This window comes from Chiloscyllium plagiosum, unplaced genomic scaffold (genome assembly GCF_037043375.1).
Source record: "Chiloscyllium plagiosum isolate Xiang-an unplaced genomic scaffold, Cpla_swu_hap1 HiC_scaffold_21, whole genome shotgun sequence".
Lineage (NCBI taxonomy): Eukaryota > Metazoa > Chordata > Chondrichthyes > Orectolobiformes > Hemiscylliidae > Chiloscyllium > Chiloscyllium plagiosum.
This window is the reverse complement of record NW_028270159.1, coordinates 72,412,098-72,438,927: the sequence shown is the minus strand read 5'-3', so window position 1 is coordinate 72,438,927 and position 26,830 is coordinate 72,412,098. Positions and strand designations below refer to the sequence as shown.

At 44.7% G+C, this 26,830-nt stretch overlaps 1 long non-coding RNA gene across 5 annotated transcripts in view; it reads right to left on the bottom strand.

The window, feature by feature from the left end:
* LOC148146308 (uncharacterized) overlaps positions 1 to 26,830 on the bottom strand; it is a 979,539-nt gene that overhangs the window by 10,067 nt on the left and 942,642 nt on the right. For 2 of the 5 annotated variants that reach the window (XR_015760811.1, XR_015760810.1), the window contains exons 5-6: positions 14,165 to 14,263; positions 10,523 to 10,631 (exon numbers count right to left, since the gene is read on the bottom strand). This is a non-coding gene — a long non-coding RNA (uncharacterized LOC148146308). Of the gene's footprint in view, positions 1 to 6,917; positions 7,060 to 10,522; positions 10,632 to 12,837; positions 12,916 to 14,164; positions 14,264 to 24,219; positions 24,325 to 26,830 lie in introns of those variants that run through there. The other 3 variants (XR_015760813.1, XR_015760812.1, XR_015760814.1) reach the window with 3 other exon arrangements.

The window sequence follows — 26,830 nt, the reverse complement described above, 5'->3', positions numbered from 1 at the left end:
TTCAGTTCCCCCTCACAGTGACACTGCGCCTGCAAAGCTGATGGTCATGTGTTGGCCTGCTGGACCCACCCCTCATTCACTCCCATTGGCTGGAGGATCACGCCAACTCTCCTATTGGTCTGAAGCTGTGTCAATCAGCCAGGCCCCATTGTGACCTGAGTGGTGGGATCCTCCCAGGTGCATCAGAGGCTGAGGGGTGACCTCACAGAGGTTTATAAAATCAGGAGGGGCATGGGTAGGATAAATAGACAAGGTCGTTTCCCTGGGGTGGGGGAGTCCAGAATGAGAGGGCATGGGTTTAAGATGAGAGGGGAAGAATTTAAAATGGATCAGAGGGGCAATTTTTTTTCCCACCGAGGTTGGTGCGTGTATGGAATCTTCTGTCGGGAAGTGGAGGATGTTGGTACAATTATACCATTTGGCATCTGGATGGGTATATGAATAGGAAGGGTGTATGTGCCAAGTGCTGGCAAATGGGACTTAGATTAGGTTGGGATATCTGGTCAGCATGGACCAGTTTAACCAAAGGGTGCATTTTCATGCTGTACATCTCTACGGCTCTGCCCTGTGATGAGCTTCATCATTCACAGTGAATGAGGCAGTATCACAGAGCACAGGGGCTGGGAGCTATTCAGCCCATTGGGGCTGTACTCTCTCCCTCTGGAGATAGTGCCAGTCAGTTCCAACTCACCTCCCATTTGGACATAGCCTTCCAAATCCTTCCTTAAAAAGTTAAATTTCAAATTTGTTTTGACAATAGCTACTGAATCTGCATTCAGCTGTCTTTCAAACTGTTCCAGATGCTCAGAACTTAGTGAGTAAAATAATCTTCACATCGTTAACCTGCATTATTTGCCAGTTACCTGAAAGTAGTTACTAAAAATTGTGACGTTAAAAATTTCTCACTCTGTCTCTCTATAAATGAAATATCCTGGAAACAAATCAACTCCTGGTCAAAATCACTGCTTAACCTTCTCAGCTCCAAGGAGAATTGTCTGACCTTCTGCTAACGCTCCATAAAAGAGAAACCCATCTTAATTTTAATTTATTAGTGTCGAAGAGATGGACAACACAGAAACAAACCCTTCAGTCCAAATTGTCCATGCCGACCAGATATCCTAAATTAATCTCGTCCCATATGCCAGTACTTGGCCCATAACCTTCTAAACCTTTCCCAATCACATATCCAATGAGATGCCTTTTAAATGTTGGAACTATACCAGCCTCCACACTTTCTCTGGCAGCTTATTCCATACACGTATCACGTTCAGCTTGAAACTTTGCCCCTAATATCCCTTTTCAATCTTTTCCCTCACGCCTGTGCTTTCTAGTTTTGGACTCACTTAAACAGGAATAAGACCCGAGCTGTTTACCTTATCCATGCCCCTCACGATTTTATCAACCTCTATGGTCACCCCTCAGCATCCGATTCTCCAGTGAAAACAGCCTCAGCCTATTCAGCCTCTCCCTATAGCTCAATCCCTCAACCCTGGAAACATCTTTGCACATCTTTTCTGAATCCTTTCAAGTTTCACAATATCATTCCGATAGTGGGGAGACCAGGACTGAAAGCAGAATTCCAGAAGTGACTGAATCAATGTCCTGTACAGCCGCAAAATGACATCACAACTCCTGTACTCAATGCACTGACCGATAAAGGCAAGAATACTAAACACTTCTTCACTACCCTGCCTATGATTCCACTTTCAAGGAACTATGAACCTGCACTCCAAGATCTCTTAGTTCAGCAACACTGCCCAGGACCTTCCCATTAAGTGTAGAAGTCCGGCCCTGATTTGCTTTTCCAAAATGCAGAACCTCACATTTATCAAAATTAAACTTCATTTGCCACTCCTCAGCCCATTTGATCGGAGTCTCATTGTACTCTGAGGTAACTTTACTGTCCACTGCACCTCATATTTTGGTGTCTACTGTAAACCTACTAACCATAGCTCCTATATTCACATGGAAATCATTGATATAAATGACAAAAAGCAATGGACCCAACACCCAGCCTGACAGCATTTTGCTCACCACAGGCTTCCAGTCCTAAAAGCACCCTCCACCAAGACACTGACTGCTCAGCAAGGTTAGAGCTCATGGAATACAGGGAGAACTAGCCAATTGGGATCCAGAACTCGCTCAAAGGCAGAAGACAGAGGGTGGTGGTGGAAGGTTGTTTTTCAGACTGGAGGCCTGTGACCAGTGGAGTGCCACAAGGGTCGGTGCTGGATCCACTACTTTTCGTCATTTATATGAATGACTTGGATGTGAACATAGCAGGCATAGTTAGTGAGATGACACCAAAGTTGGAGATGTAGTGGACAGTGAAAACAATCACCTCAGAGTACAACGGGATCTTGATCAGATGAGTGAATGAGCTGAGGAGTGGCATTTGGGGAAATCAAATCTTAGCAGGACTTATACACTTAATGGTAAGGTCCTGAGGAGTGTTACTGAACAAAGAGACCTTGGAGTGCGGGTTCATCGCTCCTTGAAAGTGTAGCCACAGGTAGATAGGATAGTGAAGGCGGCATATGGTTAGAACATTAAGTACAGGAGTTGGGAGGTCATGTTGTGGCTGTACAGGGCATTGGTGAGGCCACTATTGGAATATTGCGTACAAATCTGGTCTCCTTCCTATCGGAAGGATGTTGTGAAACTTGAAAGGGTTCAGAAAAGATTTACAAGAAAGTTACCAGGATTGGAGGATTTCAGCATAGCTGGGGGTTGAATAGATTTTGAATAGACTGGGGCTATTTTCCCTGGAGCGTCGGAAGCTGAGAGGTGAGTTTATAGAGGTATATAAAATCATGAGGGGCATGGATAGGATAAATAGACAAAGTCTCTTCCCTGGGGTGGTGGAGCCCAGCACTAGAGGGCATAGGTTTAGGGTGAGAGGGGAAAGACTTTAAAGAGACTTGTGGGGCAACGTTTTCACAGAGGGTGGTACGTGTATGGAATGAGCTGCCAGAGGAAGTGGTGGAGGTTGGACGAATGCAACATTTATAAGGCATCTTATTGGGTATATGAATAGGAAGGATATGGGCCGGGTGCAGGCAGGTGGGTCTACATTGCGTTGGGATATCTGGTCAGCATGTACTGGTTGGACCGAAGGGTCTCTGCTTCTGTGTTGTACATCTATGACTCTTTGATCTTCCAAACAATTTTGTATCCAAATAGCTAGTTCCGCCTGTATTCTATGGTGTTGAACTTGCTAACCAGCCTGTTATGTGGAACTTTGTGTCTTTCTCAAGTCCAAGTTAATGACTTCCATGCACAAAGCCATGCTGACTATCCCTAATCTTTTCTTGCCTTTCCAATGACATGTAAATCCTGTCCCTGAGAATCCCTTCCAACAACTTGCCTGCCACTGACTTCAGGCTCACCGGTCTATAGTTCCCTGGCTTTTCCTTACTACCTTTCTCAAATAATGATTTGGAGATGCCAGTGTTGGACTGGGGTGTACAAAGTTAGAAATCACACAACACCAGGTTATAGTCCAAACGGTTTAAATGGAAGCACACTTCCAAATAAACCTGTTTGACTATAACCTGGTGTGTGATTTTTAACTTTCTCAAATAATGGCACCCATCTTCCAGCACCTTGTCTGTGGCAATTGATGATACAAATATCTCAGCGAGGGGCCCAGCAATCACTTCCCTGGCTTCCCACAAAGTTCTGGGATACGCCTGCTCAGATTCCTGGGATTTATCCACCTTTCTGCTTTTTAAGACATCCAGTAGCTCCTCCACTGTAATATGAACAATTGCCAAATTATCACTATTTATTTCTCCAAACTCTCTAGCTTCCATATCATTTTTCAGTAAAAACTGATGTGAAATACTTACAGAATCTCTCCCACCGCCTGCGGTTCCATAGACAGCCTTACTGATTTTTGAGGGTTGCTATTCTCTGCCTGGTTACTCTTTTGTCCAGCCATCCCTTTCCCTGGAAATAACCTCCCGCAAACAAATTTTGCAAGTTCTTACTTACCTTGTGCCATCGAAATTGTCCAATTTAGAAGGCTACCTATTAGATCTGGTCTATTATTTTCTGTAACTATTTTAAAGCTAGTAGAATTATCAGAGAATCCAGACAGCGTGGAAGCGGGCCATTCAGCCCATCATATCCACACTGAACATCAGAGCCTTCTACCCTACCCCTATAACGTTGCAATTCCAATGAGCAATCCACCTGGCCAGCACATCCCTGAACACTATGGGCAATTCAGCCTGGATAACCCACCCATCCTACACATCTTTGGGAGGAAACCAGAGCAACCAGACGAAACCCAAGCAGACAACCACAACAAGGTGATCATCCCTTTCTTATTTCCCAATTCTATCCAAGTAACTTCACTGGAAATACTCCCAATATCCTCCCTGAGCACAACTATAAAGGTATCCCTAATCCAAAACGCCATTCTGCCTCCTCTCGTCCCCCTTTCTATCCTTCCCATTGCACCCTAGAACATTAAGCTGCCAGTCCTATCCATCACTGAGCCACGTTTCTGTAATATCCATGATATCCCCGTCCCATGTTCAAAACCATATCCTCAGCTCATCTGCCTTCCCTGACGGGCCTCTTGCACTGAAATAAATGCAGTGAAACTGCTCTGTCCCACCTCGTTCTGTGCCTTGCCCTTGCCTGCCTTGACTGTCTAACTTCTCAACTGTATCAGCCTCAGACATACCTCTTCTCTCACTATCTCTTTAGGTTTACCCCCCACTCCCTCACTGGTTTAATGCCTCCTGAGTAGCACTAGCAAATCTCCCTTCCTGGGTATTAGACACCTTCGAATTCAGGTACAATCCATCCTTCTTATGCACGTCAATTCTACCCCAGCAGAGATTCCAATGATCCAAACATGGCAATCCTTCTCCCCTGCACCAGATCCTTACCCACACATTCATCTGCTCTATCCTGCTGTTCCTACTCTCACTAGCATGCGGCACAAAGAGTAATCCAGATATTACTACCCACGAAGACCTACTTTTTATCCTCCAGGATAATTTGCTATATTCTCTCGTCAGAACCTCATCCTTTCCTCTTCCGATGTCATTGGTACTAATGTATAATGAGCTCCCACTGATCATACTCCCTTTTGAGAATACTCTGCTCCCTCTCCGAGACATCCTTGTCCCTGGCACCAGGGAGGTACCACCCATTCTGATGTCTCACTGTCAGCTGCAGAAACGGCAGTCTGTGCCTTATACCAGAAAATCTCCTATCACCATCGATCACCAGGAACCTCATATACCTCACATTACATTGGAGCCAGTCTCTGTACCAGTACCTTGCTTGTCAGTGCGATATGCCCCTGAGAGGGTGACCTCCGACGCTTTCCGAAACAGTGTACTTGTTTGAGATCAATCAGCCGGGCCCCATTGTGAGGTAAGTGGTGGGATCCTCTCTCTCTCTGCCCTGTGATGAGCTTCATCATTCACAGTGAATGGGGCAGTATCACAGAGCACAGGGGCTGGGGGCTATTCAGCCCATTGGGACTGTACTCTCTCCCTCTGGAGATGCTGCAAATCTGTCCCAACTCCCCTCTCACTTGCCCAAAGCCCACTAAGTCCTTCCTTAAAAAGTAAAATTATAAATCTGTTTGCGAACACCTGCTGAATCTGTGTCCAGCTGCCGTTCAGCCTATTCCAGGTGCGCAGAACTTACTGAGTGAAATAATGTTCCCATTTTCACTCTGCATTATTTGCCAGTTACCTGAAAGTAGTTACGAAAAATTGTGATCGTGCTAACAATTCCTCTCTCTCTGCAAATTAATTGTTTGGAAACAAATCTGCACCTGGTCCAAATCACTGCTTAACCGTCTCAGCTCCAAGGACAATTATCTGTGCTTCTGCTCGCTCTCCACAAAAGAGGAACACATCTTAATTTATTAGTGTCATAGAGATGGACAGCACAGAAACAGACCTTCGGTCCAATTCGTTCATGCCAACTCGGGATCCTAAACTACTGGAGTCCCATTTGCCAGCTATTGGGCCCTATCCCTCAAAACCCATCCCATTCATGGATGCCTTTCAAATGTTGTAATGGTATCAGTCTCCACTACTTCATCTGGCAGCTCATTCCACACACACACACCACACCACTTGCCCCTTAGATCCCTTTTAAATCTTTGCCCTCTCAACTTAAGCCCATGTGCTCTTGTTTTGGGCCCACCTCACCTGGGGGGGAAAGACCCCGGCTGTTCACCGTATCCATGCCCCTCATGATTTATAAATCTCCATAAAGTCACCTCTGTCTTTGACTCTTCAGGGAAAATAGCCCCAGTCTCTCCCTGTAGCCCAAATCCTTCAACCCTGGCAATGTTTTTGCAAATCTTGTCTGACTCCTTTCAAATTTCATAACATCCTTCCCAGAACAGGGATATTCGAACTGAAAGCAGAATTCCTGAAATGGCTTAATCAATGTCCTGTGAAGCCACAATATGACGTCCCAGCTTCCATATTCAATGCATTGACTAATAAATATAAGCATACCATACACCACCTTCACTAGTCTGCCTACCTGCGACTCTACTTTCAAGGAACAATGAACCTGAACTCCAAGGTCTCTTTGTTCAGCAACACTCCCCAGGACTTTACCATTAAGTGCATAAGTCCTGTCCTGATTTGCCTTTCCAAAATACAACAGCTCACATTTATCTAAATTGAACTCAGTCTACCATTTTTCGTTCCAATGGCCCATCTGATCAAGATCCTGTTGTATTCTGAACTAACTTTCTACACTGCCCACTACCCATCCAATTTTGGTGCCTTCTGACCATATCTCATATATTCACATCCAAGTCATTTATTGAAGGCCCCAATATCCATTGCTGCAGCACACTGCTGCTCACAGGCCTCCAGTCCACAAAACAACCCTACATCACCACTCTCTGTCTCCTACCTTCAAGCCAGTTTTGTATCCAAATGGCTCGTTCTCCCAGCATTCCATGTTATCTAACCTTGCTAACCAGTCTGCTTTGTGGAACCTTGTTCAATGCCCATGGAGACAACGTTCACAGGCTGCCATCATCAATCATCTTTGTCACTTCTTCAAGAAAAAAAAATACTCAAGTTAGTGAGACACGATTTTGCACAAACAAAGCCACTTTAACTCTTCCTAATCATTTCCAAATACACGTATATCCTGTCCCTCACAATTCCTTCCAACAACCTTGCCTGCCACTGACTTCAGGCTCACTGTTCTCTTGTTCCATGGCCTTTCCTTACCACCTTTTTAAAAATAATGGCACCTCACCTGTCGCTATCAATGATACAAATATCTCAGGAGAGGCCCAACAATCTTAAAGGAGGACAGAGGGGGTTAGGGAGGATATTCCAGAGGTTTGTGTCCTTGGCAGCTCCAATTGTGGAGTGATGGAGGTGGGGGATAGCTGTCAACGGAGACAATTAGTGGTTAATCGTGGGTAGTGTGTAATGGCAGGCAATGTGATAACAATGTGTGTGAGTTAAGGGTTGGAGGGGTGGGGTTCAAGGGCAGTGGTGTCGGAAGTGGAGGAGATACACTGGAGGGCATTGGGGTTGACCACATGAGAGGGGAAATTGCAGTCCTTGAAATATGGTCCATTTGGTATGTTCTGGAGTGTTCTGCCAGCTTGCATCAAGCTTCACTGGAACACTGCACCTAAGCATGAGACAGATGTTGGCCAGGGAACACGCTCATGTGTTAAAGTGGAAGGCAACCGGGAGCTCAGGGTCTTTTTTGGCCTGAGAGGGAGCACAGATTGATCCAAATTGCACTTCATTTCTTTGTAGGAACTGTCAGATTTAGTTCCAATCACCCAATTCATAATGTTAACATGTAAACTCCTTATGGACTCAAATCCTAGCAGCTTTTCAGGTGGAATGTTCCAGATTCTGATAACTCTGTTCATTGAGAAAAAGATGCCTTAAGATCCCTTTTAAATCTTTTCCCTCTCATCTTAAGCCTGTGTCCTCTAGTTCTGAACCCACAGAACCTGGGAAAAAGTCCCTGACTGCTCACCTTATCCAGATCCATCATGATTTTATAAACATTTATAAGGTCACCTCTCAGTCTCTAACTCTCCAGGAAAATAGTCCCAGCCTATTCAGCATTTCCCAATAGCTCAACCCGTCCAACCCTGGCAAAGTCCTTGCAAACCTTTTCTGAAACCTTTGAAGTTTCACAACATCATTCCGAGAACAGGGAGATTGGAACTGAAAACAGAATCGCAGAAGAGCATTAATCAATGTCCTATACAACCACAATATGACGTCACAACAGCTGCATTCAATGCATTGACCAATAACGGGGAGTGTACTAAACACTGCATTCACTACCCCGCCTACCTGTGACTCGACTTTCAAGGAACTATGAACCTGGACTCCAAGGTCTCTTTATTCAGCAATGCTCCCCAGACTTTACCATTAAGTGCACAAGTCCTGCCCTGATTTGCCTTTCCGAAATCCAACAGCTCACATTTATCTAAATTGAACTCCGTCTGCCATTCCTTGCTCCATTGGCCCATCTGGTCAAGATCCTGTTGAATTCTGAACTAACCTTCTTCACTGTCCACTACACCTCCAATTTTGGTGCCATCTGTAAACCTACTGACCATACCTTACACATTCACATCCAAGTCAATTATTTAAGGACCCAATATCGTTCCTTGTAACACATTGCTGCCCACAGGCCTCCAGTCCGCAAAGCAACCCTCCATCATTCTCTGTCTCCTACCTTCAAGGCAGTTTTGTAATGGCATGCTCTCCCTGCATTCCATGTTATCTAACCCTGCTAACCAGTCTGCTTTGTGGAACCTTGTTGAATGTCCATATAAACAACATTCACCGCCTGGATTAATCAATTTTCTTTGTCACTTCAAAACATTCAGTCACGTTAGTGAGACACAATTGGGCACGTACAAAGCCACATTGACTCTCCCTGATCATTCATTCCTTACCTTTCCTAATAGATGGATATCCTGTCCCTCAGAATCCCTTCCAACAACTTGCCTGCCACTGACTTCAGGCTCACTGTTCTCTTGTTCCATGGCCTCTCCTTACCATCTTTTTAAAATAATGGCACCTCACCTGTCGCTATCAACGATACAATTACCTGGGGAGAGGCCCAACAATCACTTCTCAATTTCCAGAAAGTTCTGGGATACACCTGATCAGGTCCCAGGACTTTATCAACCTTGATGCCATTTAAGACATCCAGTACCACCTCCTCTGTAACATGGACACTTTTCAAGTTATCTCTGTTTATTTCTCCAAACTCTCGAGTTTCCATATCCTTCTCCAGTAAAAAATGACATGAAATATTTGCATACCTTTCCCACTCCCTGTGGTTCCATAGACAGCCTTGTTGATCTTTAAGGGGTCCTATTCTCTGGTCCAGTTAATCTTTTGTCTGTGATATATTTGTTTAATGTCTTTGGATTCTACTTAAACCAGTGCCTGAAGCTATTTCATGTCTTTTTTTTGCTCTCCTGATTTCCCTCAAGTATAAAAGCGTGATCCTGTACTCCCAATTCCTCTGCTTCTGCCATATCTGCTCCCAGGAGGAGCAATTCCACCCCAGGACATCCCAGAAATGCCTCCTACTTCAAGGACCACAATTTCCCTCTCACTTGATCAACAATGCCCTCCAATGCGTACCCTCCACTTCCTGCACCTTTATCCCACCTCTTCAACCACAAAAGATTATAACCCTGCAATCTTCACCTTCCACCCCACTAATCTCCAGATACAGTGCATTAACCTCTGTTATTTATGCTACCTAAAGTTGGATCCCACCACCACAGACATATCTCCCTCTTCACCCCTATCTGCGTTCCACAGAGACCATTCCCTCGGCAACACCCTTGTTAGGTCCACTCCCTACCACCAACCCATGCTCCACACCCTTGACCCTCCCTTGCCGCCACGGGAGATATAAAACATGCGGTCACACCTCCCTCTGACCTCTGTCCAAGACCTGAAAAGGATCTTTTCACATCAGGCAGAGATTTCTCTGCACATCCCAAAACCTCATCTACTGCATCTGGACACTATGGGAAATTTAACATGGTTCATCCAACTAACCTACACATCTTTGGACTGTGGGAGCAAACTGGAACACCCGAAGGAAACCCTCACAGACACTGGGGAGAACGTGCCAACTCCAACACAGAGTCGCCCGAGGCTGGAATCAAACCCAGGTCCCTGGTGCTAAGGAAGCAGCGCTAACCACTAAGCCACAAGATCTTTGGTGCTGATGTGCTGCCCCACTGATAACTCAGTCACTCACCCTGCCTCATTTTCGAAGTGGCAGTGATGAGGGAGTGAAATTATCGCTAGACTGTTAATCCCGAGAACCAGATAACGTTCTGGCGACGTGGGTTTGAATCCCATCACGGCAGATTTTGGAACGTGAATTCAATAAATATCTGGAAAAATTAATTTTGTGACGACAATGAATCCATTGTCAATTGTTGGGAATCCCATCTGGTTCACTCATGACCTGTAGGGAAGGAAAATGCCATCCTTACCTGGTCTGGTCTGCATGTGACTCCAGACCTATAGCAACGTGGTTGATTCTTAACTGCCCTCTGGTTAAACGAAGCAATAAATGCTGGCCGAGCCAGTGACAGCCTCATCCTGTGAATGAATAAAGAAAACAGGTCAAGTTTTGTTCCTTCTCTAGTAGTACATCCTACAAACTGAATCTGAAACGTTCTCGTACACACTGAACAAATACCTTTTCATCCAAGCCCTTAACACTACCAACATGGCCTCGGAGTGCTGTAAAGTTAAAACCCCTTATCATTGCATCCATATTATTCTTACAGATAACTGAGGTCTCCTGGTAAAATTGTGTCTCAATTCCCCGCTGACTATTGGGAGAGAGTCTATAATACAATCCCAGTAAGACGGTCATCCCTTCCTTATTTCTCAGTACCACCCAAGTAACTTGCCTGGATGTACTCTCAGGAATATCCTCCCGAAGCCCAGCTGTAATGTTATCCCTAATCAAAGATGCCACTCCCCCTGTACTGTTGCCCCCTTTCTATCGCATCTACACCCTGGAATATTAAGCTGCTAGTCCTATCCATCCCTGAGTGATGCCTCTGTAATTGCTATAATATCCCAGTGCCATGTTCAAAACCATACCCTGAGCCCATCAGCCTGACCTGTCAGGCCTCTTGTACTGAAATGAATTCAGTGTAATTGGTCCGTCCCGCTTTGTTCTGTGGCTTGCTCTTGCCTGCCTTGACAGTCTAATCTGAACAGTACCAGCCTCGGACATACCTCTTTTCTCACTATCTCTTTAGGTTTACCCCAACTCCCTCCCGAGTGGAACTAGCAAATCTCCCTGCTCATCAGGACCCCATGCTTTCCCCTTCCTATGCCATTGGTACCAATGTACAATGTCCTCCCACTGGCTATTCTCCCCTTTGAGAATATTCTGCACCCTCTCCGAGGCATCACTGACCCTAGCATCAGGGAGGCACCACCCCATTCTGATGTCTCACTGTCAGCTGCAGAAATGGCAGACTGTGCCCCTGACTAGAGTGTCCCCTATCACCATCGTTTGCGTGGAACTGGATATACCTTACATTATGTTAGAGCCAGTCTCAGTTGCAGTAACTTGGCAGTCAGTGCTATATTCCCCTGAAAATCTATTACCCCCTACATTTTCCAAAACAGTACACTTGTTTGAGCTGGGGATAACCACTCAGGGGATATTCCTGCAGTACTTGCCTACCCCTCCTAGCTTTCCTGGAGGTAACCCACCTACCTGACTGTATCTGCAGTATCCTGCAATCCTGAGACTGCCACCTCTCACACCCCTGACCCCTGTCAATTCCTCACTGCCTTTAATCACTCCTTCACCAATCCATGTGATTTGATAGGATTTGCAAAGACACTTCCTGCAGACACAATCATCAGGATCATTGAAACTCTCTCTAGACTCCAACATCCGACAGGAACAGCACACCACTCTACAACAGGCCATCTCTCCGCCTTAACAATCTACAGACCAAGACAAAGGCACAGTCTTACTGCTCGAAAAATACTGCCTGAGAATAACTTAATGCTTACGCTTTATATTTTAAACATTTTAACAACAGACCGAAAGACATGAAAAAGAAACCCTCACCTTTCTCACTATTAATATAATAAAACCGTCTAAAATTGATGTTTCAAGAGACTGAAACCCACTGAGCTGATCCCGGCTGTGAGCAGCTCACAGAGCGAGGTCTCTCTGAAGGCAGCTGTGAAATGTCACTGTTTGTTTCTCTTTTCTCCAAGCTGCATTTCCAGAGAGGTTCATACCTTCACAAGAAGTCAGCTGGGAGAGGTCACTGCTCGGTTTTATTCACTGGAGGTTGTCTTTGCTGCCCAGACCAGAATTTATTGGCCACCTTTATGTGTCTTGGAGAAATGGTGGTGAACGGCCTCCGTGAAATGTTGCAGTCCATGTACACCACAGTGATGTTTGGACAACAATCCCCCACTAGACCCACATCCCTCCCTGTCTCTGTAATCCCCCTCCAGCTTCAGAAATTGCGTGTGTGTAATTTTACCTCAAATTGTACACGTAGAATGATGGAGCTTTTTTTTAAAAATACATTGCTAAAAAGGGAGGCAATGGCCAGATGATATTCTTGCTAGACGAGTAATATGAGCAATCTTCCGAGGATTACGGTTAGATGGTAGCATCATGGCTGATGGTGGCATCTGATATCAGTAAATTCTCTAATGAAAAGGCTCATGATGACCATGAAACTATTGTCGACTGTTAGGAAAAAACCCATCTGGTTCACTAATGCCCTTTAGGGAAGCAAACTGTCATCCTCACCCGGTCTGGCCAACATGTGACTCCAGACCCACAGCAATGTGGTTAGATCCCAACTGCCCTCAGGGTAAACATCCACATCTGAGTGAATAAACAAAAAGAGATTTATATTTAAATCGCAGAGGAAAGCTTTTTTAAAAACAAAATTGTGTTTTCAAACTTTAAAAAAAATCACCTTGGTCAGATGGCACTATAGACGCTGCAATAATCAGGGAGAATATAAGGAACAAATATACAGAGAGATCTCCGGTATACAGTCACAACAATAAGGTTATAGTAGTAGGTGATTACGATAGTGTGAAAGGTTTGGTTGGTAAAGAATGTGTTAAATGAGTTCAAGAAATGTTCTTTATCAATATTTAAATGTTCCTATCAGGAAGCAAGCAACACCTGACCTTTTCTTGTCTGATCAGACAGGGCAAGTGACGGAAGTGATAGGACGGGAACAGTTTGGGTGAGAGGTAATTGTGGGCACCATGGAGAAATATTTGTATAATCGATAACTACAGGTGAGCTGCCTGATGACTGGAGAGTGGTTAATGTTGTACCTTTGTTAAAGAAGGGATATAAGGAGCAGCCTAGGAACTGTAGACCTCAGTGGTGGGTAAGCCGTAGGAGGCGATTCAGAAGGATAGGATTTGCATGTATTTGGAGAGTTAAGGAATGATTATGGACACTCAACATGGTTACTTAACAGGGTGTCTCACAGACCTGATTGAGATTTTTAAGGTAGTCACCAAGAAGATCGATGAGGGCAGAGCGGCAGACATTGTTTATTTGGACTTTAGTAAAGCCTTTAAAAAGGTTGTGCAGGGGAGACGAAGTTGTAAAGTTCGATCCCATGGGATTCAGCAAGAGCTTGCCAACTGGATACAAAATTAGCTTAACAATAGGAGACAGTAATAGTGGAGGGTTGTTTTTCACACTGGAGGCCCGTGACCAGCAGTGTACTCCAGGAATCGGTGCTGGGTCCATTTTTGTTTGTCATGTGTGTAGATGGTTTGAATTAGAATATACAAAGCATGGTTTGTTTGTGGGTGACATCAAAAACTGTTAAGGTAGACAGTAACAAAAGGTTATCCACGAATACAGAGGGATCCTGATCAATTGGGTGAATGGGCTGAAATGTGGCAGATGGAATTTAATTTGAATAAATGTAAGATATTATATTTAATAAAACAAACATCTCCTTTAGCCTTATTAATTAATTACACTAATTAAAAGTAAGGCCTTGAATAGTGATGTGGAACAAAGACACCGAGGGGTTCAGGTCTTTGCAGTTTGTGTCACATGTAGACAGGGTGGTTAAGTGGGTGTTTAGCACGCTTACCTTCATTGCTCAGACCTTTAGGTATAGGAGTTGGGACACTGTCATGAGGTTATACATGATGTTGGTGAGGCCTCTTCACTGTGTTCAGTTCTGGTCCCCCTGTTAGAGGAAGGATGTTATTAAATTGGAGAAGGTTCAGAAGATGTTTCCCAGGATGTTGCCATGAACGGAGGGATTGTTTTAGAAGGAGAGGATGGATAGGCTGGGATGTCTGTCACTGGAGATTAGGAGGTTGAGGGGTGACCTTTTTTGAGGTTTATAAAATCATGGAGTGTGTAGATAAGATGAATGGCTGCATGGGAGGGGGATTCAAGACACCGGTGCATACAGTTTGAGAAGAGATGACAAAGATTTTAAAAAGACATGAGTTTTTCTATTTTTGCACTTATGGGTTGAACTTCCAGAGGAAGTGGTAGCTGTGAACACAATTACAATACTTAAAAAGATATTTGGATAAGTACATAAATAGGAAATATTTGGAGGGATTTAGGCCAAGCAGAGGCAGGTGTGATTAGTTTAGGTGGAATTATAGTCGACATGGATTGGTTAGACCACAGGGTCCGTTTCCATGATATATAACTTTGAAACTCTTAACTCTCGGTGTCTTCGTGTTCACAACTCTCCATATCACTGTCACCTCATGAAGCTTCACAACTCTTCCTTATCTCTGCTATCATAAGCATCTCTGTAACATCCTCCAATCACACAATCCTCCCTATCGCTGTAATCTCGATCCCCACAAATCTCTCTGCTAAGTGCCTTTCTGTAATTCCAGCCTTGAGGATAGCCCATTTTTAACTCAGATTCCTGCACCCTGAGCTCCAGAATTTCCTACTAAACCTCTCTGCTCATTTGCCTTCCCAAAACATTAACCAATCATCTATCATCTATTCTAATATCAAAAAGGTATTAGATGATCGCAGCGGGCATGTGTGCTTGATGACCAATATGGAGAAGATGGGGGCATTGTGTTCAACAGTTTAATACCAGAGACTCTGACCCCATTTTATTCCGTGTTTCTAGTGATTCCCTTTTTTTGAAGCAGACATGAGTGAGAAGCAGTGGAGAATGTAAATGATACACAGTCTGAATAGTGAGAGGATTCCACCACCACTGGCTGTTTACCCTCCAGCTCCACAATGTCCAATAACCTATCCATGCTATCACGGATCCTGGCACCAGGGAGGTAACATACTATCCTGGATTCATGTCTGTGGCCACAGAAGTGCCTGTCTGTACCCCTGACTATTGAATCCCCGTCACTCTCTTTCCTCCTGTTCTTTGCAGAATCCGAAGCTGGATACAGTATCTGTTTGATAACGGGATGATCACTGGGAACTCCTGCATTTCCTTCCTGAGCCTTTTACTTGATCTGATAGTCATCCATTCCCTTTCCTAACTCACTGAACGTGCTGTCCATAACATCCTCAGTATTGCAGATGAGCTACAGTGAGTCCACTCACAGCTTCAGATCTGAAAAGCAGTTTCCCAGTAACTGCAGATGGGCACACTTCCTGCACATATTGTCGCCAGGGACACTGGAAGCATCCCTTATTTCCCACATTGTACAAGAGAAGAATACCGTGGATCTGAGGTCTCCTGTAACAATGTCTCTCTAGATTCAGCTAGTTCTCCTATCACGAGAACTTAAATGAGCTAGCAACCTTTCTTCACTTCAAGCATGTCCATTATAATCTAAAGCCCCGACCGTTACTTAAGCTGACATGTTATACTTTAAAACCTGTTACAAAATATTCAGCAGGTATCTCATAAAAATTGGCTATTCCCATTGGGAGCATATGAATTTCTGAATGGCCTGAACTAAACCTGAGTTTCAGCTTCACCTTCTCCCTGTCTCATCTCATTGTTTTCACCCAACTCCAAAACACACTCACTAAGCCAAGCAGCATTCTCAGTACAGCCCTGTCATTTTCAGTTGTCAGAATCTGGAACATTCCACCTGAAAAGATGCTGGAATTTTAGTCCATAGGAATTTTAATGGGTAGTTTGCAGAGAACTGAAAATAAAGAATTTACAGGTTAACATTACGAAGTGGGTGATTGGGGACTAAATCTGACAGTTCCTGCAAAGAGATGAGGTGCAATTTGGATAAATCTGTGCTCCCTTTCAGGGCAATATCCCCTTCCTCAGCTGCAGGGCCCAGAACAGAGCACACACCCAAAGGGTGATCCAGCCACAAATTTGTCCATTTCTCTGATTTTTGCTTTACAAAAGTATTGAAGATTAGATTTAGATTACTTTACAGTGTGGAAACAGGCCCTTCTGCCCAACAAGTCCACACCGACCCGCCGAAGTGAAACCCACCCATACCCCTACATTTACCCCTTACCTAACACTACGGGCAATTTAGTATGGCCAATTCACCTGACATTACACATCTTTGGACTGTGGGAGGAAACCGGAGCACCCGGAGGGAACCCACGCAGACACGGGGAGAACGTGCAAACTCCACACAGTCAGTCGCCTGAGGCAGGAATTGAACCCAGGTCTCAGGCACTGTGAGGCAGCAGTGCTAACCACTGTGCCACCGTGCCGCCCACTAAATGATATTTTCTCACAGACAGAACAGAACAGAAAAACCTTTCTGTTTCCACAGTTAAATGCCAATTATATTCAGGTCCTGATGTCTCTGCCGACTGTAAAAACCTGTTTTTGAGATCCCAGTCTCAATTAATATCCCATAAAATGAATTCACACAACAAAACTCACAGTCAGTGCAAGATGAATAGTAAAGACAAATATTTATCTTGCATCTAACCTACACGTCTCTGAAAACTATGGGCAATTTAGCTCCCAGTGCAATGGCAAAGGAGATAGGGGTTAAAGAGTGAATAATAGGTGGGGACAGAGCCCAAAGGAACATTTGGAAAGAAAAAGGACTGGATAGCGATTTGGCTGGGAGAGTGCATAGCTGTTAATAGAGGGAACAGGAACTGGTGTCTGGCAGCATCTCAGTGGATGTGATGGAAATGGTGGCTGATGAACGTTCTGCCGCAAAAAAGACCCTGAGCTTCCAGTTGCCTGCCACTTCAACACACGAGCCTGTTCCCTGGGCAACATCCCTGTCTCATGCTTACTGCAATGTTCCAGTGAAGCTTGATACAAACTGGCAGAACACTCCAGAACATACCAAATGGCTCCGTATTTCAATTACAGCAATTTCCCCTCCCATGTGGTCAACAACACCCTCCACCGTATCTCCTCTACTTCCCACACCTCCGTCCTTGAACCCAACTCCTTCAACTGCAACAAGGATAGAATCCCCCAAGTCCTCACATTCCATGCAGGTACAACACATCATCCTCCACCATTTCCACCACCTACAATTAGACCCCATCAGAGATATATTTCCCTCCCCAGTCCTTTCAGCATTCATCGGAGACCATTCTCTCTGTGACTTCCTTGTTAGATCCACACTCCCCACCAACCCATCCTCTACTCCCAGCACCTTCGCTCGCCATAGCAAGAGGTGGAAAACCTGTGCCCACACCTTCCCCTCACCTCCATCCAAGGCACCACAGGATCCTTCCACATTCAGCAGAGATAGTTCTTACATTCAAACATTTCACCTATTGAGTCCTTTGCTCTCGATGTGGTCTCCTCTACAGTGGGGAGACAGGACGCCAACTTGCGGAATATTTCAGGGAACATTTCTGGGACACGTACCAACCAACCACACTGCCCTGTGACCGACAACTTCAACGGCCCCTCCCACTCCGCCAAGGACATGCAGATTCTGGGCTGCCTCCATCGCCAAATCGACCCATCCGAAGCCTGGAGGAATAACACCTCATTGTCCGCCTTGGGACCCTTCAACCACACAGCATCAATGTTTCCTCATCTCCCCTCACCCCACCTTATCCTAGCTCCAACCCTCCAACTCGGCACTGGCCTCTTGAACTGACCCATCTGTTCATCTTCCTTCCCCATTATCCACTCCACCCTCTCACCATTACCTCCCAACTGCATCTACCTATTGCCTTCCTAGCTCCCTTCCCCCCCAACCTACACACCCCCTCCTATTTATTTCTCAGCACTCTTTCCCACACCGCACATTCCTGATGAAGGGCATATACCTAAAATGTCGATTCTCCAGCTACTTGGATGCTGCCTGACCTGCTGTGCGTTTCCAGTGCCACATGTTAATGAAGCTGGAAGAAGAAAACCTCATCACCGGGGACCCTTCAGCCCTTTGGCCTCAATATCAAATTCAATAATTTCAGATGCTGAACTCTCCCACGTCCTAGCATCCTAGCCCCCTACCCCACACACCAGGCCTTGTTATTATATAGCCTGCTATTACACACTATCTGGGATTAGCCACTAACAGTCCCCATAAACAGCTATTCACCCTCCCCCAGCCAGATCGATATACACTCCTTTGTCCAATTTCTCCTCTCTCTCTCTTTGGGCTCTATTCCCAATCATTTACTCTTTAACCTATACCTTCTGCATATAAACCAACATTTTTTCCTCAGTCACATCAGTTCTGAGGAAGGTTCATAGGATCAGAAATGTTAACTATGACTTGTCTTCACAGATGCTGCCAGACCTGCTGAGCTTTTCCAGCACTTTCTGGTTGTTGTTTATCATTTCCATCATCCACAATTTTTTCTGGTTTTTATTTAGCGGGAGCTTGTAATTCATGTCAAGCACCGTGTGTTTATAAACCGCCCCAGTACCCACAAACTCCATTTTTCTCCCAGTCTATGCCACTCCCATCACACTCACTGAGTCCCCCCCTCACAGTGACACTGCGCCTGCACAGCTCATGGTCACGTGTTGGCCTGCTGGCCACACCCCTCATTCACCTCTATTGGCTGGAGGATCACGCCAACTCTCCTATTGGTCTGCAGCTGCTGTCAATCACCTGGGCCCCATTGTGTCATGTTGGTGGGATCCTCTCATAAGTGTTGGAGGCTGAAGGGTGACCTCATTGAGTTTTATAAAACCATGAGGGGCATGAATGGGATAAATAGACAGGTCCAGAACGAGAGGGCATAGGTTTAAGTTGACAGGGAAAATATTTAAAAGGGACCTAAGGGGCAACTTCTGTCAATCAGAGGATGCTGCATGCATGGAATTTTCGGTCAGGACAAGTGGTGGAGCCTGGTACAATTACACCATCTGAAACGCATCTGAATGGGTATATGAATAGGAAGGGTATAGAGGGATATATGCCAAGTGCTGGCAAATAGGACTTGATTAGGTTAAGACATCTGGTCAGCATGGACGAGTTTGACCGAAGGGTCTGTTTCTGTGCAGTACATCTCTATGGCTCGATGGCTCTGCGGTGGGATGAGCTTCATCATTCACAGTGAATGGGGCATTATCACAGAGTATAAGGGCTGGGGGCTATTCAGCCCATTTGAGCTGTACTTTCTCCCTCTGCAGATGCTGCAAATCTGTCCCAACTCCCCTCCCATCTGTCCATAGCCCTCCAAATCTTTCCTTAAAAAGTTGAATTCCAAATTTGTTTTGACAGTAACTGTTGAATCTGCATTCAGCTGTTGTTCAAACTGTTCCAGATGCTCAGAACTGACTCAGTAAAATAATCTTCACATTTTTACCTTGCATTATTTGCCAGTTACATGAATGCAGTTACTAAAAATTGTGACAAACTTTCTACTTTCCCTCTCTGTCAACTAAATATCCTGGAGACAAATCTGCTCCTGGTCGAAATCACGACAAGGGGAGGTTGAATAGGCTGGGGTTGTTTTCCCTGGAGTGTCGGAGGCTGAGGGGTGACCTCACAGAGGTACATAAAATCATGAGCGGCATGGATAGGATAAATAAGATAAATAGACAAAGTCTCCTCCCTGGAGTGGGGGCTTCCAGAACTAGAGGGCATAGGTTTAGGGTGGGAGGGGAAAGATATAAAAGAGCCCTGAGGGGCAACGTTTACACGCAGAGGGTGGTACGTGTGTGGAATGAGTTTCCAGAGGAAGTGGTGGAGGCGAGTACAATTGCAACATTTAAAAGGCATCTAGATACGTATATGAATAGGAAAGATTTGGAGGGATATGGGCCGGGTGCTGGAAGGTGGTATAGATTGGGCTGGAATATCTGGTTGGCATGGATGGGTTGGACCGAAGGGTCTGTTTCTGTGCTGTATATCTCTGTGATGAATTTTATCCAAATAGCTAGTTCTCCCCGTATTCTATGATGTTGAACTTGCTAACCAGTCTGTTGTTATGTGGAACATTGTGTCTTCCTGAAGTCCAAGTTAACGATGTCCATGCACAAAGACATGCTGATTCTCCCCAATTATTTGCCTTTCCAATTACATGCAAATCCTGTCCCTTAGAATCCCTTCCAACAACTTGCCTGCCACTGACTTCAGGCTCACCGGTCTATAGTTCCCTGGCTTTTCCTTACCACCTTTCTCAAATAATGGCACACATCTTCCAGCACCTCACCTGTGGTTATTGATGACACAAATATCTCAGGGAGGGGCCCAACAATAACTTCCCTAGCTTCCCACAAATTTCTGGGATACATCTGATCAGGTCCCAGGGATTTATCCACCTTTATCCATTTTAAGACATTCAGAGTATCCTCCTCTGTAACATGGACACTTGCCAAGTTATCACTATTTATTTGTGCAAATTCTCTAGCTTCCATATCGTTTTTCAGTAAAAAACCAATGTATAATATTCATATAGAATCTTTCCAACCTCCTGCGGTTCCATAGTCAGTCTTGTTGATCTTTGAGGGTCCCTATTCTCTGCCTGGTCACTCTTTGTCCTTAGTGTATTTCTAGAATCTCTTTGGATTCTCCTTAAACCTATTTCCCAAAGCCATCGCTTGTCCCCTTTTTGCCCTCCTGGTTTCCCTCAAGTATTCTCCTACTGTCTCTATACTCCTCCAGGGATCCACTAAAACCCAGCTGTCTGTACCTGCCATATCCCTCCTTCATTTTCTTGACCAGAGCCTCAATTTCTCTCGACAGGCAGCATTCTCTACGCCTCCCAGCCTTGCCCTTAACAGGAACATACTGTCTGTGTACTCTCATTGTCTCATTTTTACAGGTCTATGGAGGCAATAGCAGATGTGGACAGAGAATCAATCATTCTCAGTAAAGAGGAAGTGTTGGGAAAGGTAAAAGCCTAAAGGTAAAAGGGGTGCCTGGCCGTGATGGAATGCATCCCAAGGGCTAAAAGAGATGGCCGGGAAAATAGCAAATGTGTTCAAGATAATTCGCGAAAATTTGCTGGACTCTGGGACGTATCTGACAGATTGGAAAGCTGCAAATGTGTTGCCACTATTTAAAAAAAAACACCCATTAGTTTAACTTCTGTAGTGGGGAAAATGCTTGAACCTCTCAAGGAAGTAGTAGCGAGTTATCTGGGCAGAAACTATCCCATTGAGCAAACACAGCATGGATTCATGAAAGGCAGCTCATGTTTAACGCATTTACTTGAACTATTTGAGGACATCACAAATGCGTTGGACAAGGGGGACCCAGTGGATGTGGTGTATCTGGATTTCCAGAAAGTAATCGACAAGTTGCCACATGAAAGGCTGCTGTATAAGATAAAGGCTGCACGGCGTTACGGGTAATGTATTAGCATGGATATAGGATGGGTTAACCAACAAAAAGTAAAGAATGGGGATAAACGGGTGTTTGGATTAGTATTGGCACTACAACTGTTTACAATTTACACAAATGTTTTGGAGTTGAGGACCAAGTGTACGGTGTCAGAGTTCAGATTTGATACAAAGATGAGGTAGAGCAATGTGTGCAGAGGCCACCGTAAGTCTGCACAGGGATACAGATAGGTTGAGTGAGTGGGTAAGGATCTGGCAGATGGAGGACAATGTTGGGAAATGTGGGGTCATCCATTTTGGTCGAACTCACAGCAAACTGGATGATGAAATGGTGAAAACTTGCAGCATGCTGCTGTACAGAGGGAGCTGGGTGTCCTTCTGCATGAATCACAGGAAGTTGGTTTGCAGGTGCAGCAGGTAATTAAGACAGTGAAGGGAATATTGTGCTTCCTTGCTCGAGGGATGGTTATGCTGCAGCTGTACAGAGTGCTGGGGAGGCCACACCTGGAGTACTGGGTACAGGTTTGGTCTCCTTCCTTCAGCAAGGATGTACTAGCACTGGAGGGGGTGCAGAGGAGGGTCACTAGTTTGGGCCTGGAGTTGAGAGGGTTGGTGTATGTGGAGAGATTGAGAAAACTGGTTCTATATTCATTGTAATTTAGAAGAATGGGAGGTTGGATGGGGTAAAAAAACAAAATTATGAAGGGAGTAAGTAAGATAGAAGCAGGGAGTTTATTTTCACCAGGCGTGGGTGAAACTAGAGAACATAGCATCAAAATAAGGTGGAGCAGATTTAGGACTGAGTTTAGGAGTAACTTCTTCAGCTAAAGGGTTGTGAATCTGTGGAATTCCCTGCTGAGTGAAGCAGTTGAGCTATCAACTTTATTTGCCTTTAAGGCAAAAGGTAGATTTGTGAACAGGAAAGGATTAAGGATTATGGTGAGAGAGCAGGAATGTGGAGCTGAGGCCATGAAAAGATCAACCCTGATCTTATTGAATGGCAGAGCAGGTTTGAGGGGTCAGATGAAAGTTTTTGCCTTGTGCCATCAAAATTGACCTTTGAAAAGTTAAGTTTCTAAATTGGACAATCTGGTCTATTATTTTCTGTAACTATTTTAAAACTAGTAGAATTATCAGAGAATCCCAGAATCCCAACAGTGTGGAATGAGACCATTCAGCCCATCACATCGATACTGACGCTCAGAGCCTCCTAACCTCCCCCTGTAACGTTGCATTTTCCAGGGCCACCCAACCTACACATCCCCGAACACTACGGGAAATTCAGCCTGGATAATCCAATCTACCCTGCACATTGTTGCACAGTGGGAGGAAACCAGAGAACCCGGATGAAATCCACGCAGACAACCCCAATAAGGTGATCATCCCTTTCTTATTTCCCAGTTCCACCCAAATAACTTCACTGGGCGTACTCCCATGAATATATTCCCTAAGCACAAACATAATGCTATCCCTAATAAAAAACGCTACTCCCCCTCCTCTCTTGGCCCCGTTTCTATTCTTCCTATAGCATCTATACTCTGAAACATTAAGCTGCCAGTCCTATCCATCCCTGAGCCACGTTTCTGTAATACCCATAATATCCCAGTGCCATGTTCAAAACCATACCCTAAGCCCATCTGCCTTCCCTGTCAGGCCTCTTGCATTGAAATAAATGCAGTGTAACTGCTCAGTCTGACCTCATCCTCTGCTTTGCCCTTGCCTGCCTTGACTATTTGACCTCAGAACTGTACCAGCCTCAGACATACCTCTTTTCTCACTATCTATTTGCAATCACACCCACTCCCTCACTGGTTTAATGCCTCCTGAGTGGCATTAACAAATCTCCCTGCCCAGATATTAGACACCTTCCAAATCAGATACAATCCATCCTTCTTATGCAGGTCAACTCTACTCCAGAGGAGATCACAATGATCCAAAAATGTGAATCATTTTCCCCTGCACCAGCTCCTTAGCCACTCATCCAGCACCTCCTCCTCTGTAATATGGACATTTTTCAAGATGTCACCATTTATTTCCCCACATTCTATATCGCCCATGTACTTCTTCACAGTAAACACTGATGCAAAGTACTTGTTTCCCTATCTCGCCCATCACCTGAAGCCCCACACAAAGACTGCCTTGCTGATCTCTATTTTCTCCTAGTTAGCCTTTTGTTCTTAATGTATTTATAAAAGCCCTTTGGATTATCCTTAACCCTATTCGCCAAAGCTACCTCACGTCCCCTTTTTGCCTCCTGATTTCCCTCTTAATTATACTCCTACTGGCTTTATACTTGAAGGACTTTTGGATTGGAATAAATGCAAAATATTACATCCTGACAAAACAAACGAGGGTAGGACTTACACTCAATAAAAGTAGGGCCTTGAGTAGTGATATGGGAACGAAAACACCGAGGGCTTCACGTCTTGGAAGTTTGTGTCACATGTAGACAGGGTGGTTAAGAAGGTGCTTAGCACACTTACCTTCATTGTTCAGACCTTTGAATACAGGAGTTAGGACGTTATGTTGAGGATGTACAGGACGTTGGAAAGGCCTCTTCTGGAATACTCTGTCCAGTTCTGGTTGTGCTGTTATAGGAAGGATATTATTAAATTGGAGCAGGTTCAGAAGAGATTTACCAGCATGTTGCCATGAATGGAGGGATTGTGTTCTAAGGAGAGGCTGGATAGGCTGGGAATTTTTTTCACTGGCATGCACAAGGTTGAGGGGTGACCTTATTATAGGTTTATAAAATCAGAAAAAAAGAGTGTAGATAAGGTGGGAGAGGGGGATTCAAAACTCGGGTGCATCCATTTTGAGAAGAAATGAGAAAGGTTTGAGAAAAGACATGAGGGTTTTAAAAAAATATATACATGTGGAATGAATTTTCAGAGGAAGTGGTAGCTGTGAATACAATTACAATATTTAAAAGACATTCAGATAAGTACATAAATAGGAAATATTTGGATGGATGTGGACCAAGCGGAGGCAGGTACAATTCGTTCAGTTTGTAATTATGGTTGGCATGGACTGGTTGGACCTCAGGGCCTGTTTCCTTGCTGTATAACATGATGACTCTAACCCTTACTAACTCTAAATTCCTCCATCCTCAACTCTCCCGATCACTGTCACCTCATCCAGCCTCACAACTCTTCCTTATTTATATAATTCCTCACCAGCCACAGAACGCTCCCTATCTCATGTCCTCCAGTTTCTCAAATCTCTGCGATATGTGCCTTTCTTTAGTTCCAGCCTTGAGGATGCCCTCATTCACTCCGATTGGTTGGAAGACAAACTGGTACGACCTGGTCCTCCAGTACGGCCCTCTGCCCCCTATTGGCCTGCGCTGACATCAATCACACGAGACCCATTGTGAGGTGAGTAGTGGGATCCTCCCTCTATCTGCCATGGGATGAGGTTCATCATTCAGTGAATGGTGCAGTATCACAGAGCACAGGGGCTGGGGGCTATTCAGCCCGTTGGGACTGTACTCTCTCCCTCTGGAGATGCTGCACATCTGTCCCAATTCCCTTCCCATTTGCCCATAGCCCCCCAAATCTTCCCCTAAAAAGTAAAATTCCAAATCTGTTTATGAATAACTGCTGAGTCTGTGTCCAGCTGCCAATCAGACTGTTCCAGATGCTCAGACCTTACTGAATAAAATAATGTTCACATGTTCACATATTATTTGCCAATTACCTGAAAATAGTTACAAAAATTGTGACATTGTTAACAATTCCCTTCTCTCTGCAAATTAAATATCCTGGACACAAATTTGCAGCTGGTCAAACTCACTGCTTAACCTTCTCAGCTCCAAATACAATTATCTGTGCTTCTGCTAGCTTTCTACAAAAGAGGAACACATCTTATTTTCATTTATTCGTGTCATAGAGATGTACAGCACAGAAACAGACCTTTGGTCCAATTTGTCCATGCCAACTAGGAATCCTAAACTAATGGAATCCTATTCCCAGCTATTGATCCCTATCCCTCGAAACCCTTCCTATTCATTACCCAATCAGATGCCTTTCAAATGTTGTAATTGTATCAGCCTCCACTACTTCATCTGGCAGCTCATCCAATACACACACCACACCCAGCTTGAAAACTTTGCTCCTCAGATCCCTTTTAAATCTTTGCTCTCTTGACTTAAGCCCATGTGATCTTGTTTTGGAACCACCTAACCTGGGGGGGAAAGACCCTGGCTGTTCACCTTATCCATGCCCCTCATGATTTTACAAATCTACATGAAGTCACCTCTCAGTCTTTGACTCTCCAGGGAAATTACCCCCAGCCTCTCCTTGTAGCCCAAATCCTCCAACCCTGGCAAAGTCTTTGTCAATCTTGTCTGAACTCTTTCAAGATTCAGAACATCCTTCCCAGAACAGGGGATTTTGAACTTAAAACAGAATTCCTGAAATGGCTTAATCAATGTCCTGTCCAGCCACAATATGATGCCCCAGCTTCTGTATTCAATGCATCGACCAATAAATATAAGCATACCAAACACCACCTTCACTAGTCTGCCTATCTGCGACTCTACTTACAACGAACAATGAATCTGAACTCCATGGTCTCTTTGTTCAGCAACACTGCGAAGGACTTTACCATTAAGTGTATAAATCCTGCCCTGATTTGCCTTTCCAAAATGCAGCACCTCGCATTTGTCTAAATTGAACACCGTCTGCCATTCTTTGCTCCAATGGCCCATCTGATCAAGATCCTGTTGTAATCTGAACTAACCTTCTTCGCTGTCCACGACACCTCCAATTTTGGTGTCTTCTGTAAAACCACTGACTATATCTCATATATTCACATCCAAGTCATTTATTTGAGGACCGAATATCCATTCCTGCAGCACACTGCTGCTGACACGCCTCCAGTCCGCAAAGCAACCCTCCATCACCACCCTCTGCCTCCTACCTTCAAGCCAGTTTTGTATCCAAATGGCTAGTTCTCCCAACATTCCATGTTATCTAACCTTGCTAACCAGTCTGCTTTGTGGAACATCGTTCAGTGTCCATATAGACAACGTCCACAGTCTGTCTTCATCAATCATCTTTGTCACATCTTCAAAAAAACTCAATCAAGTTA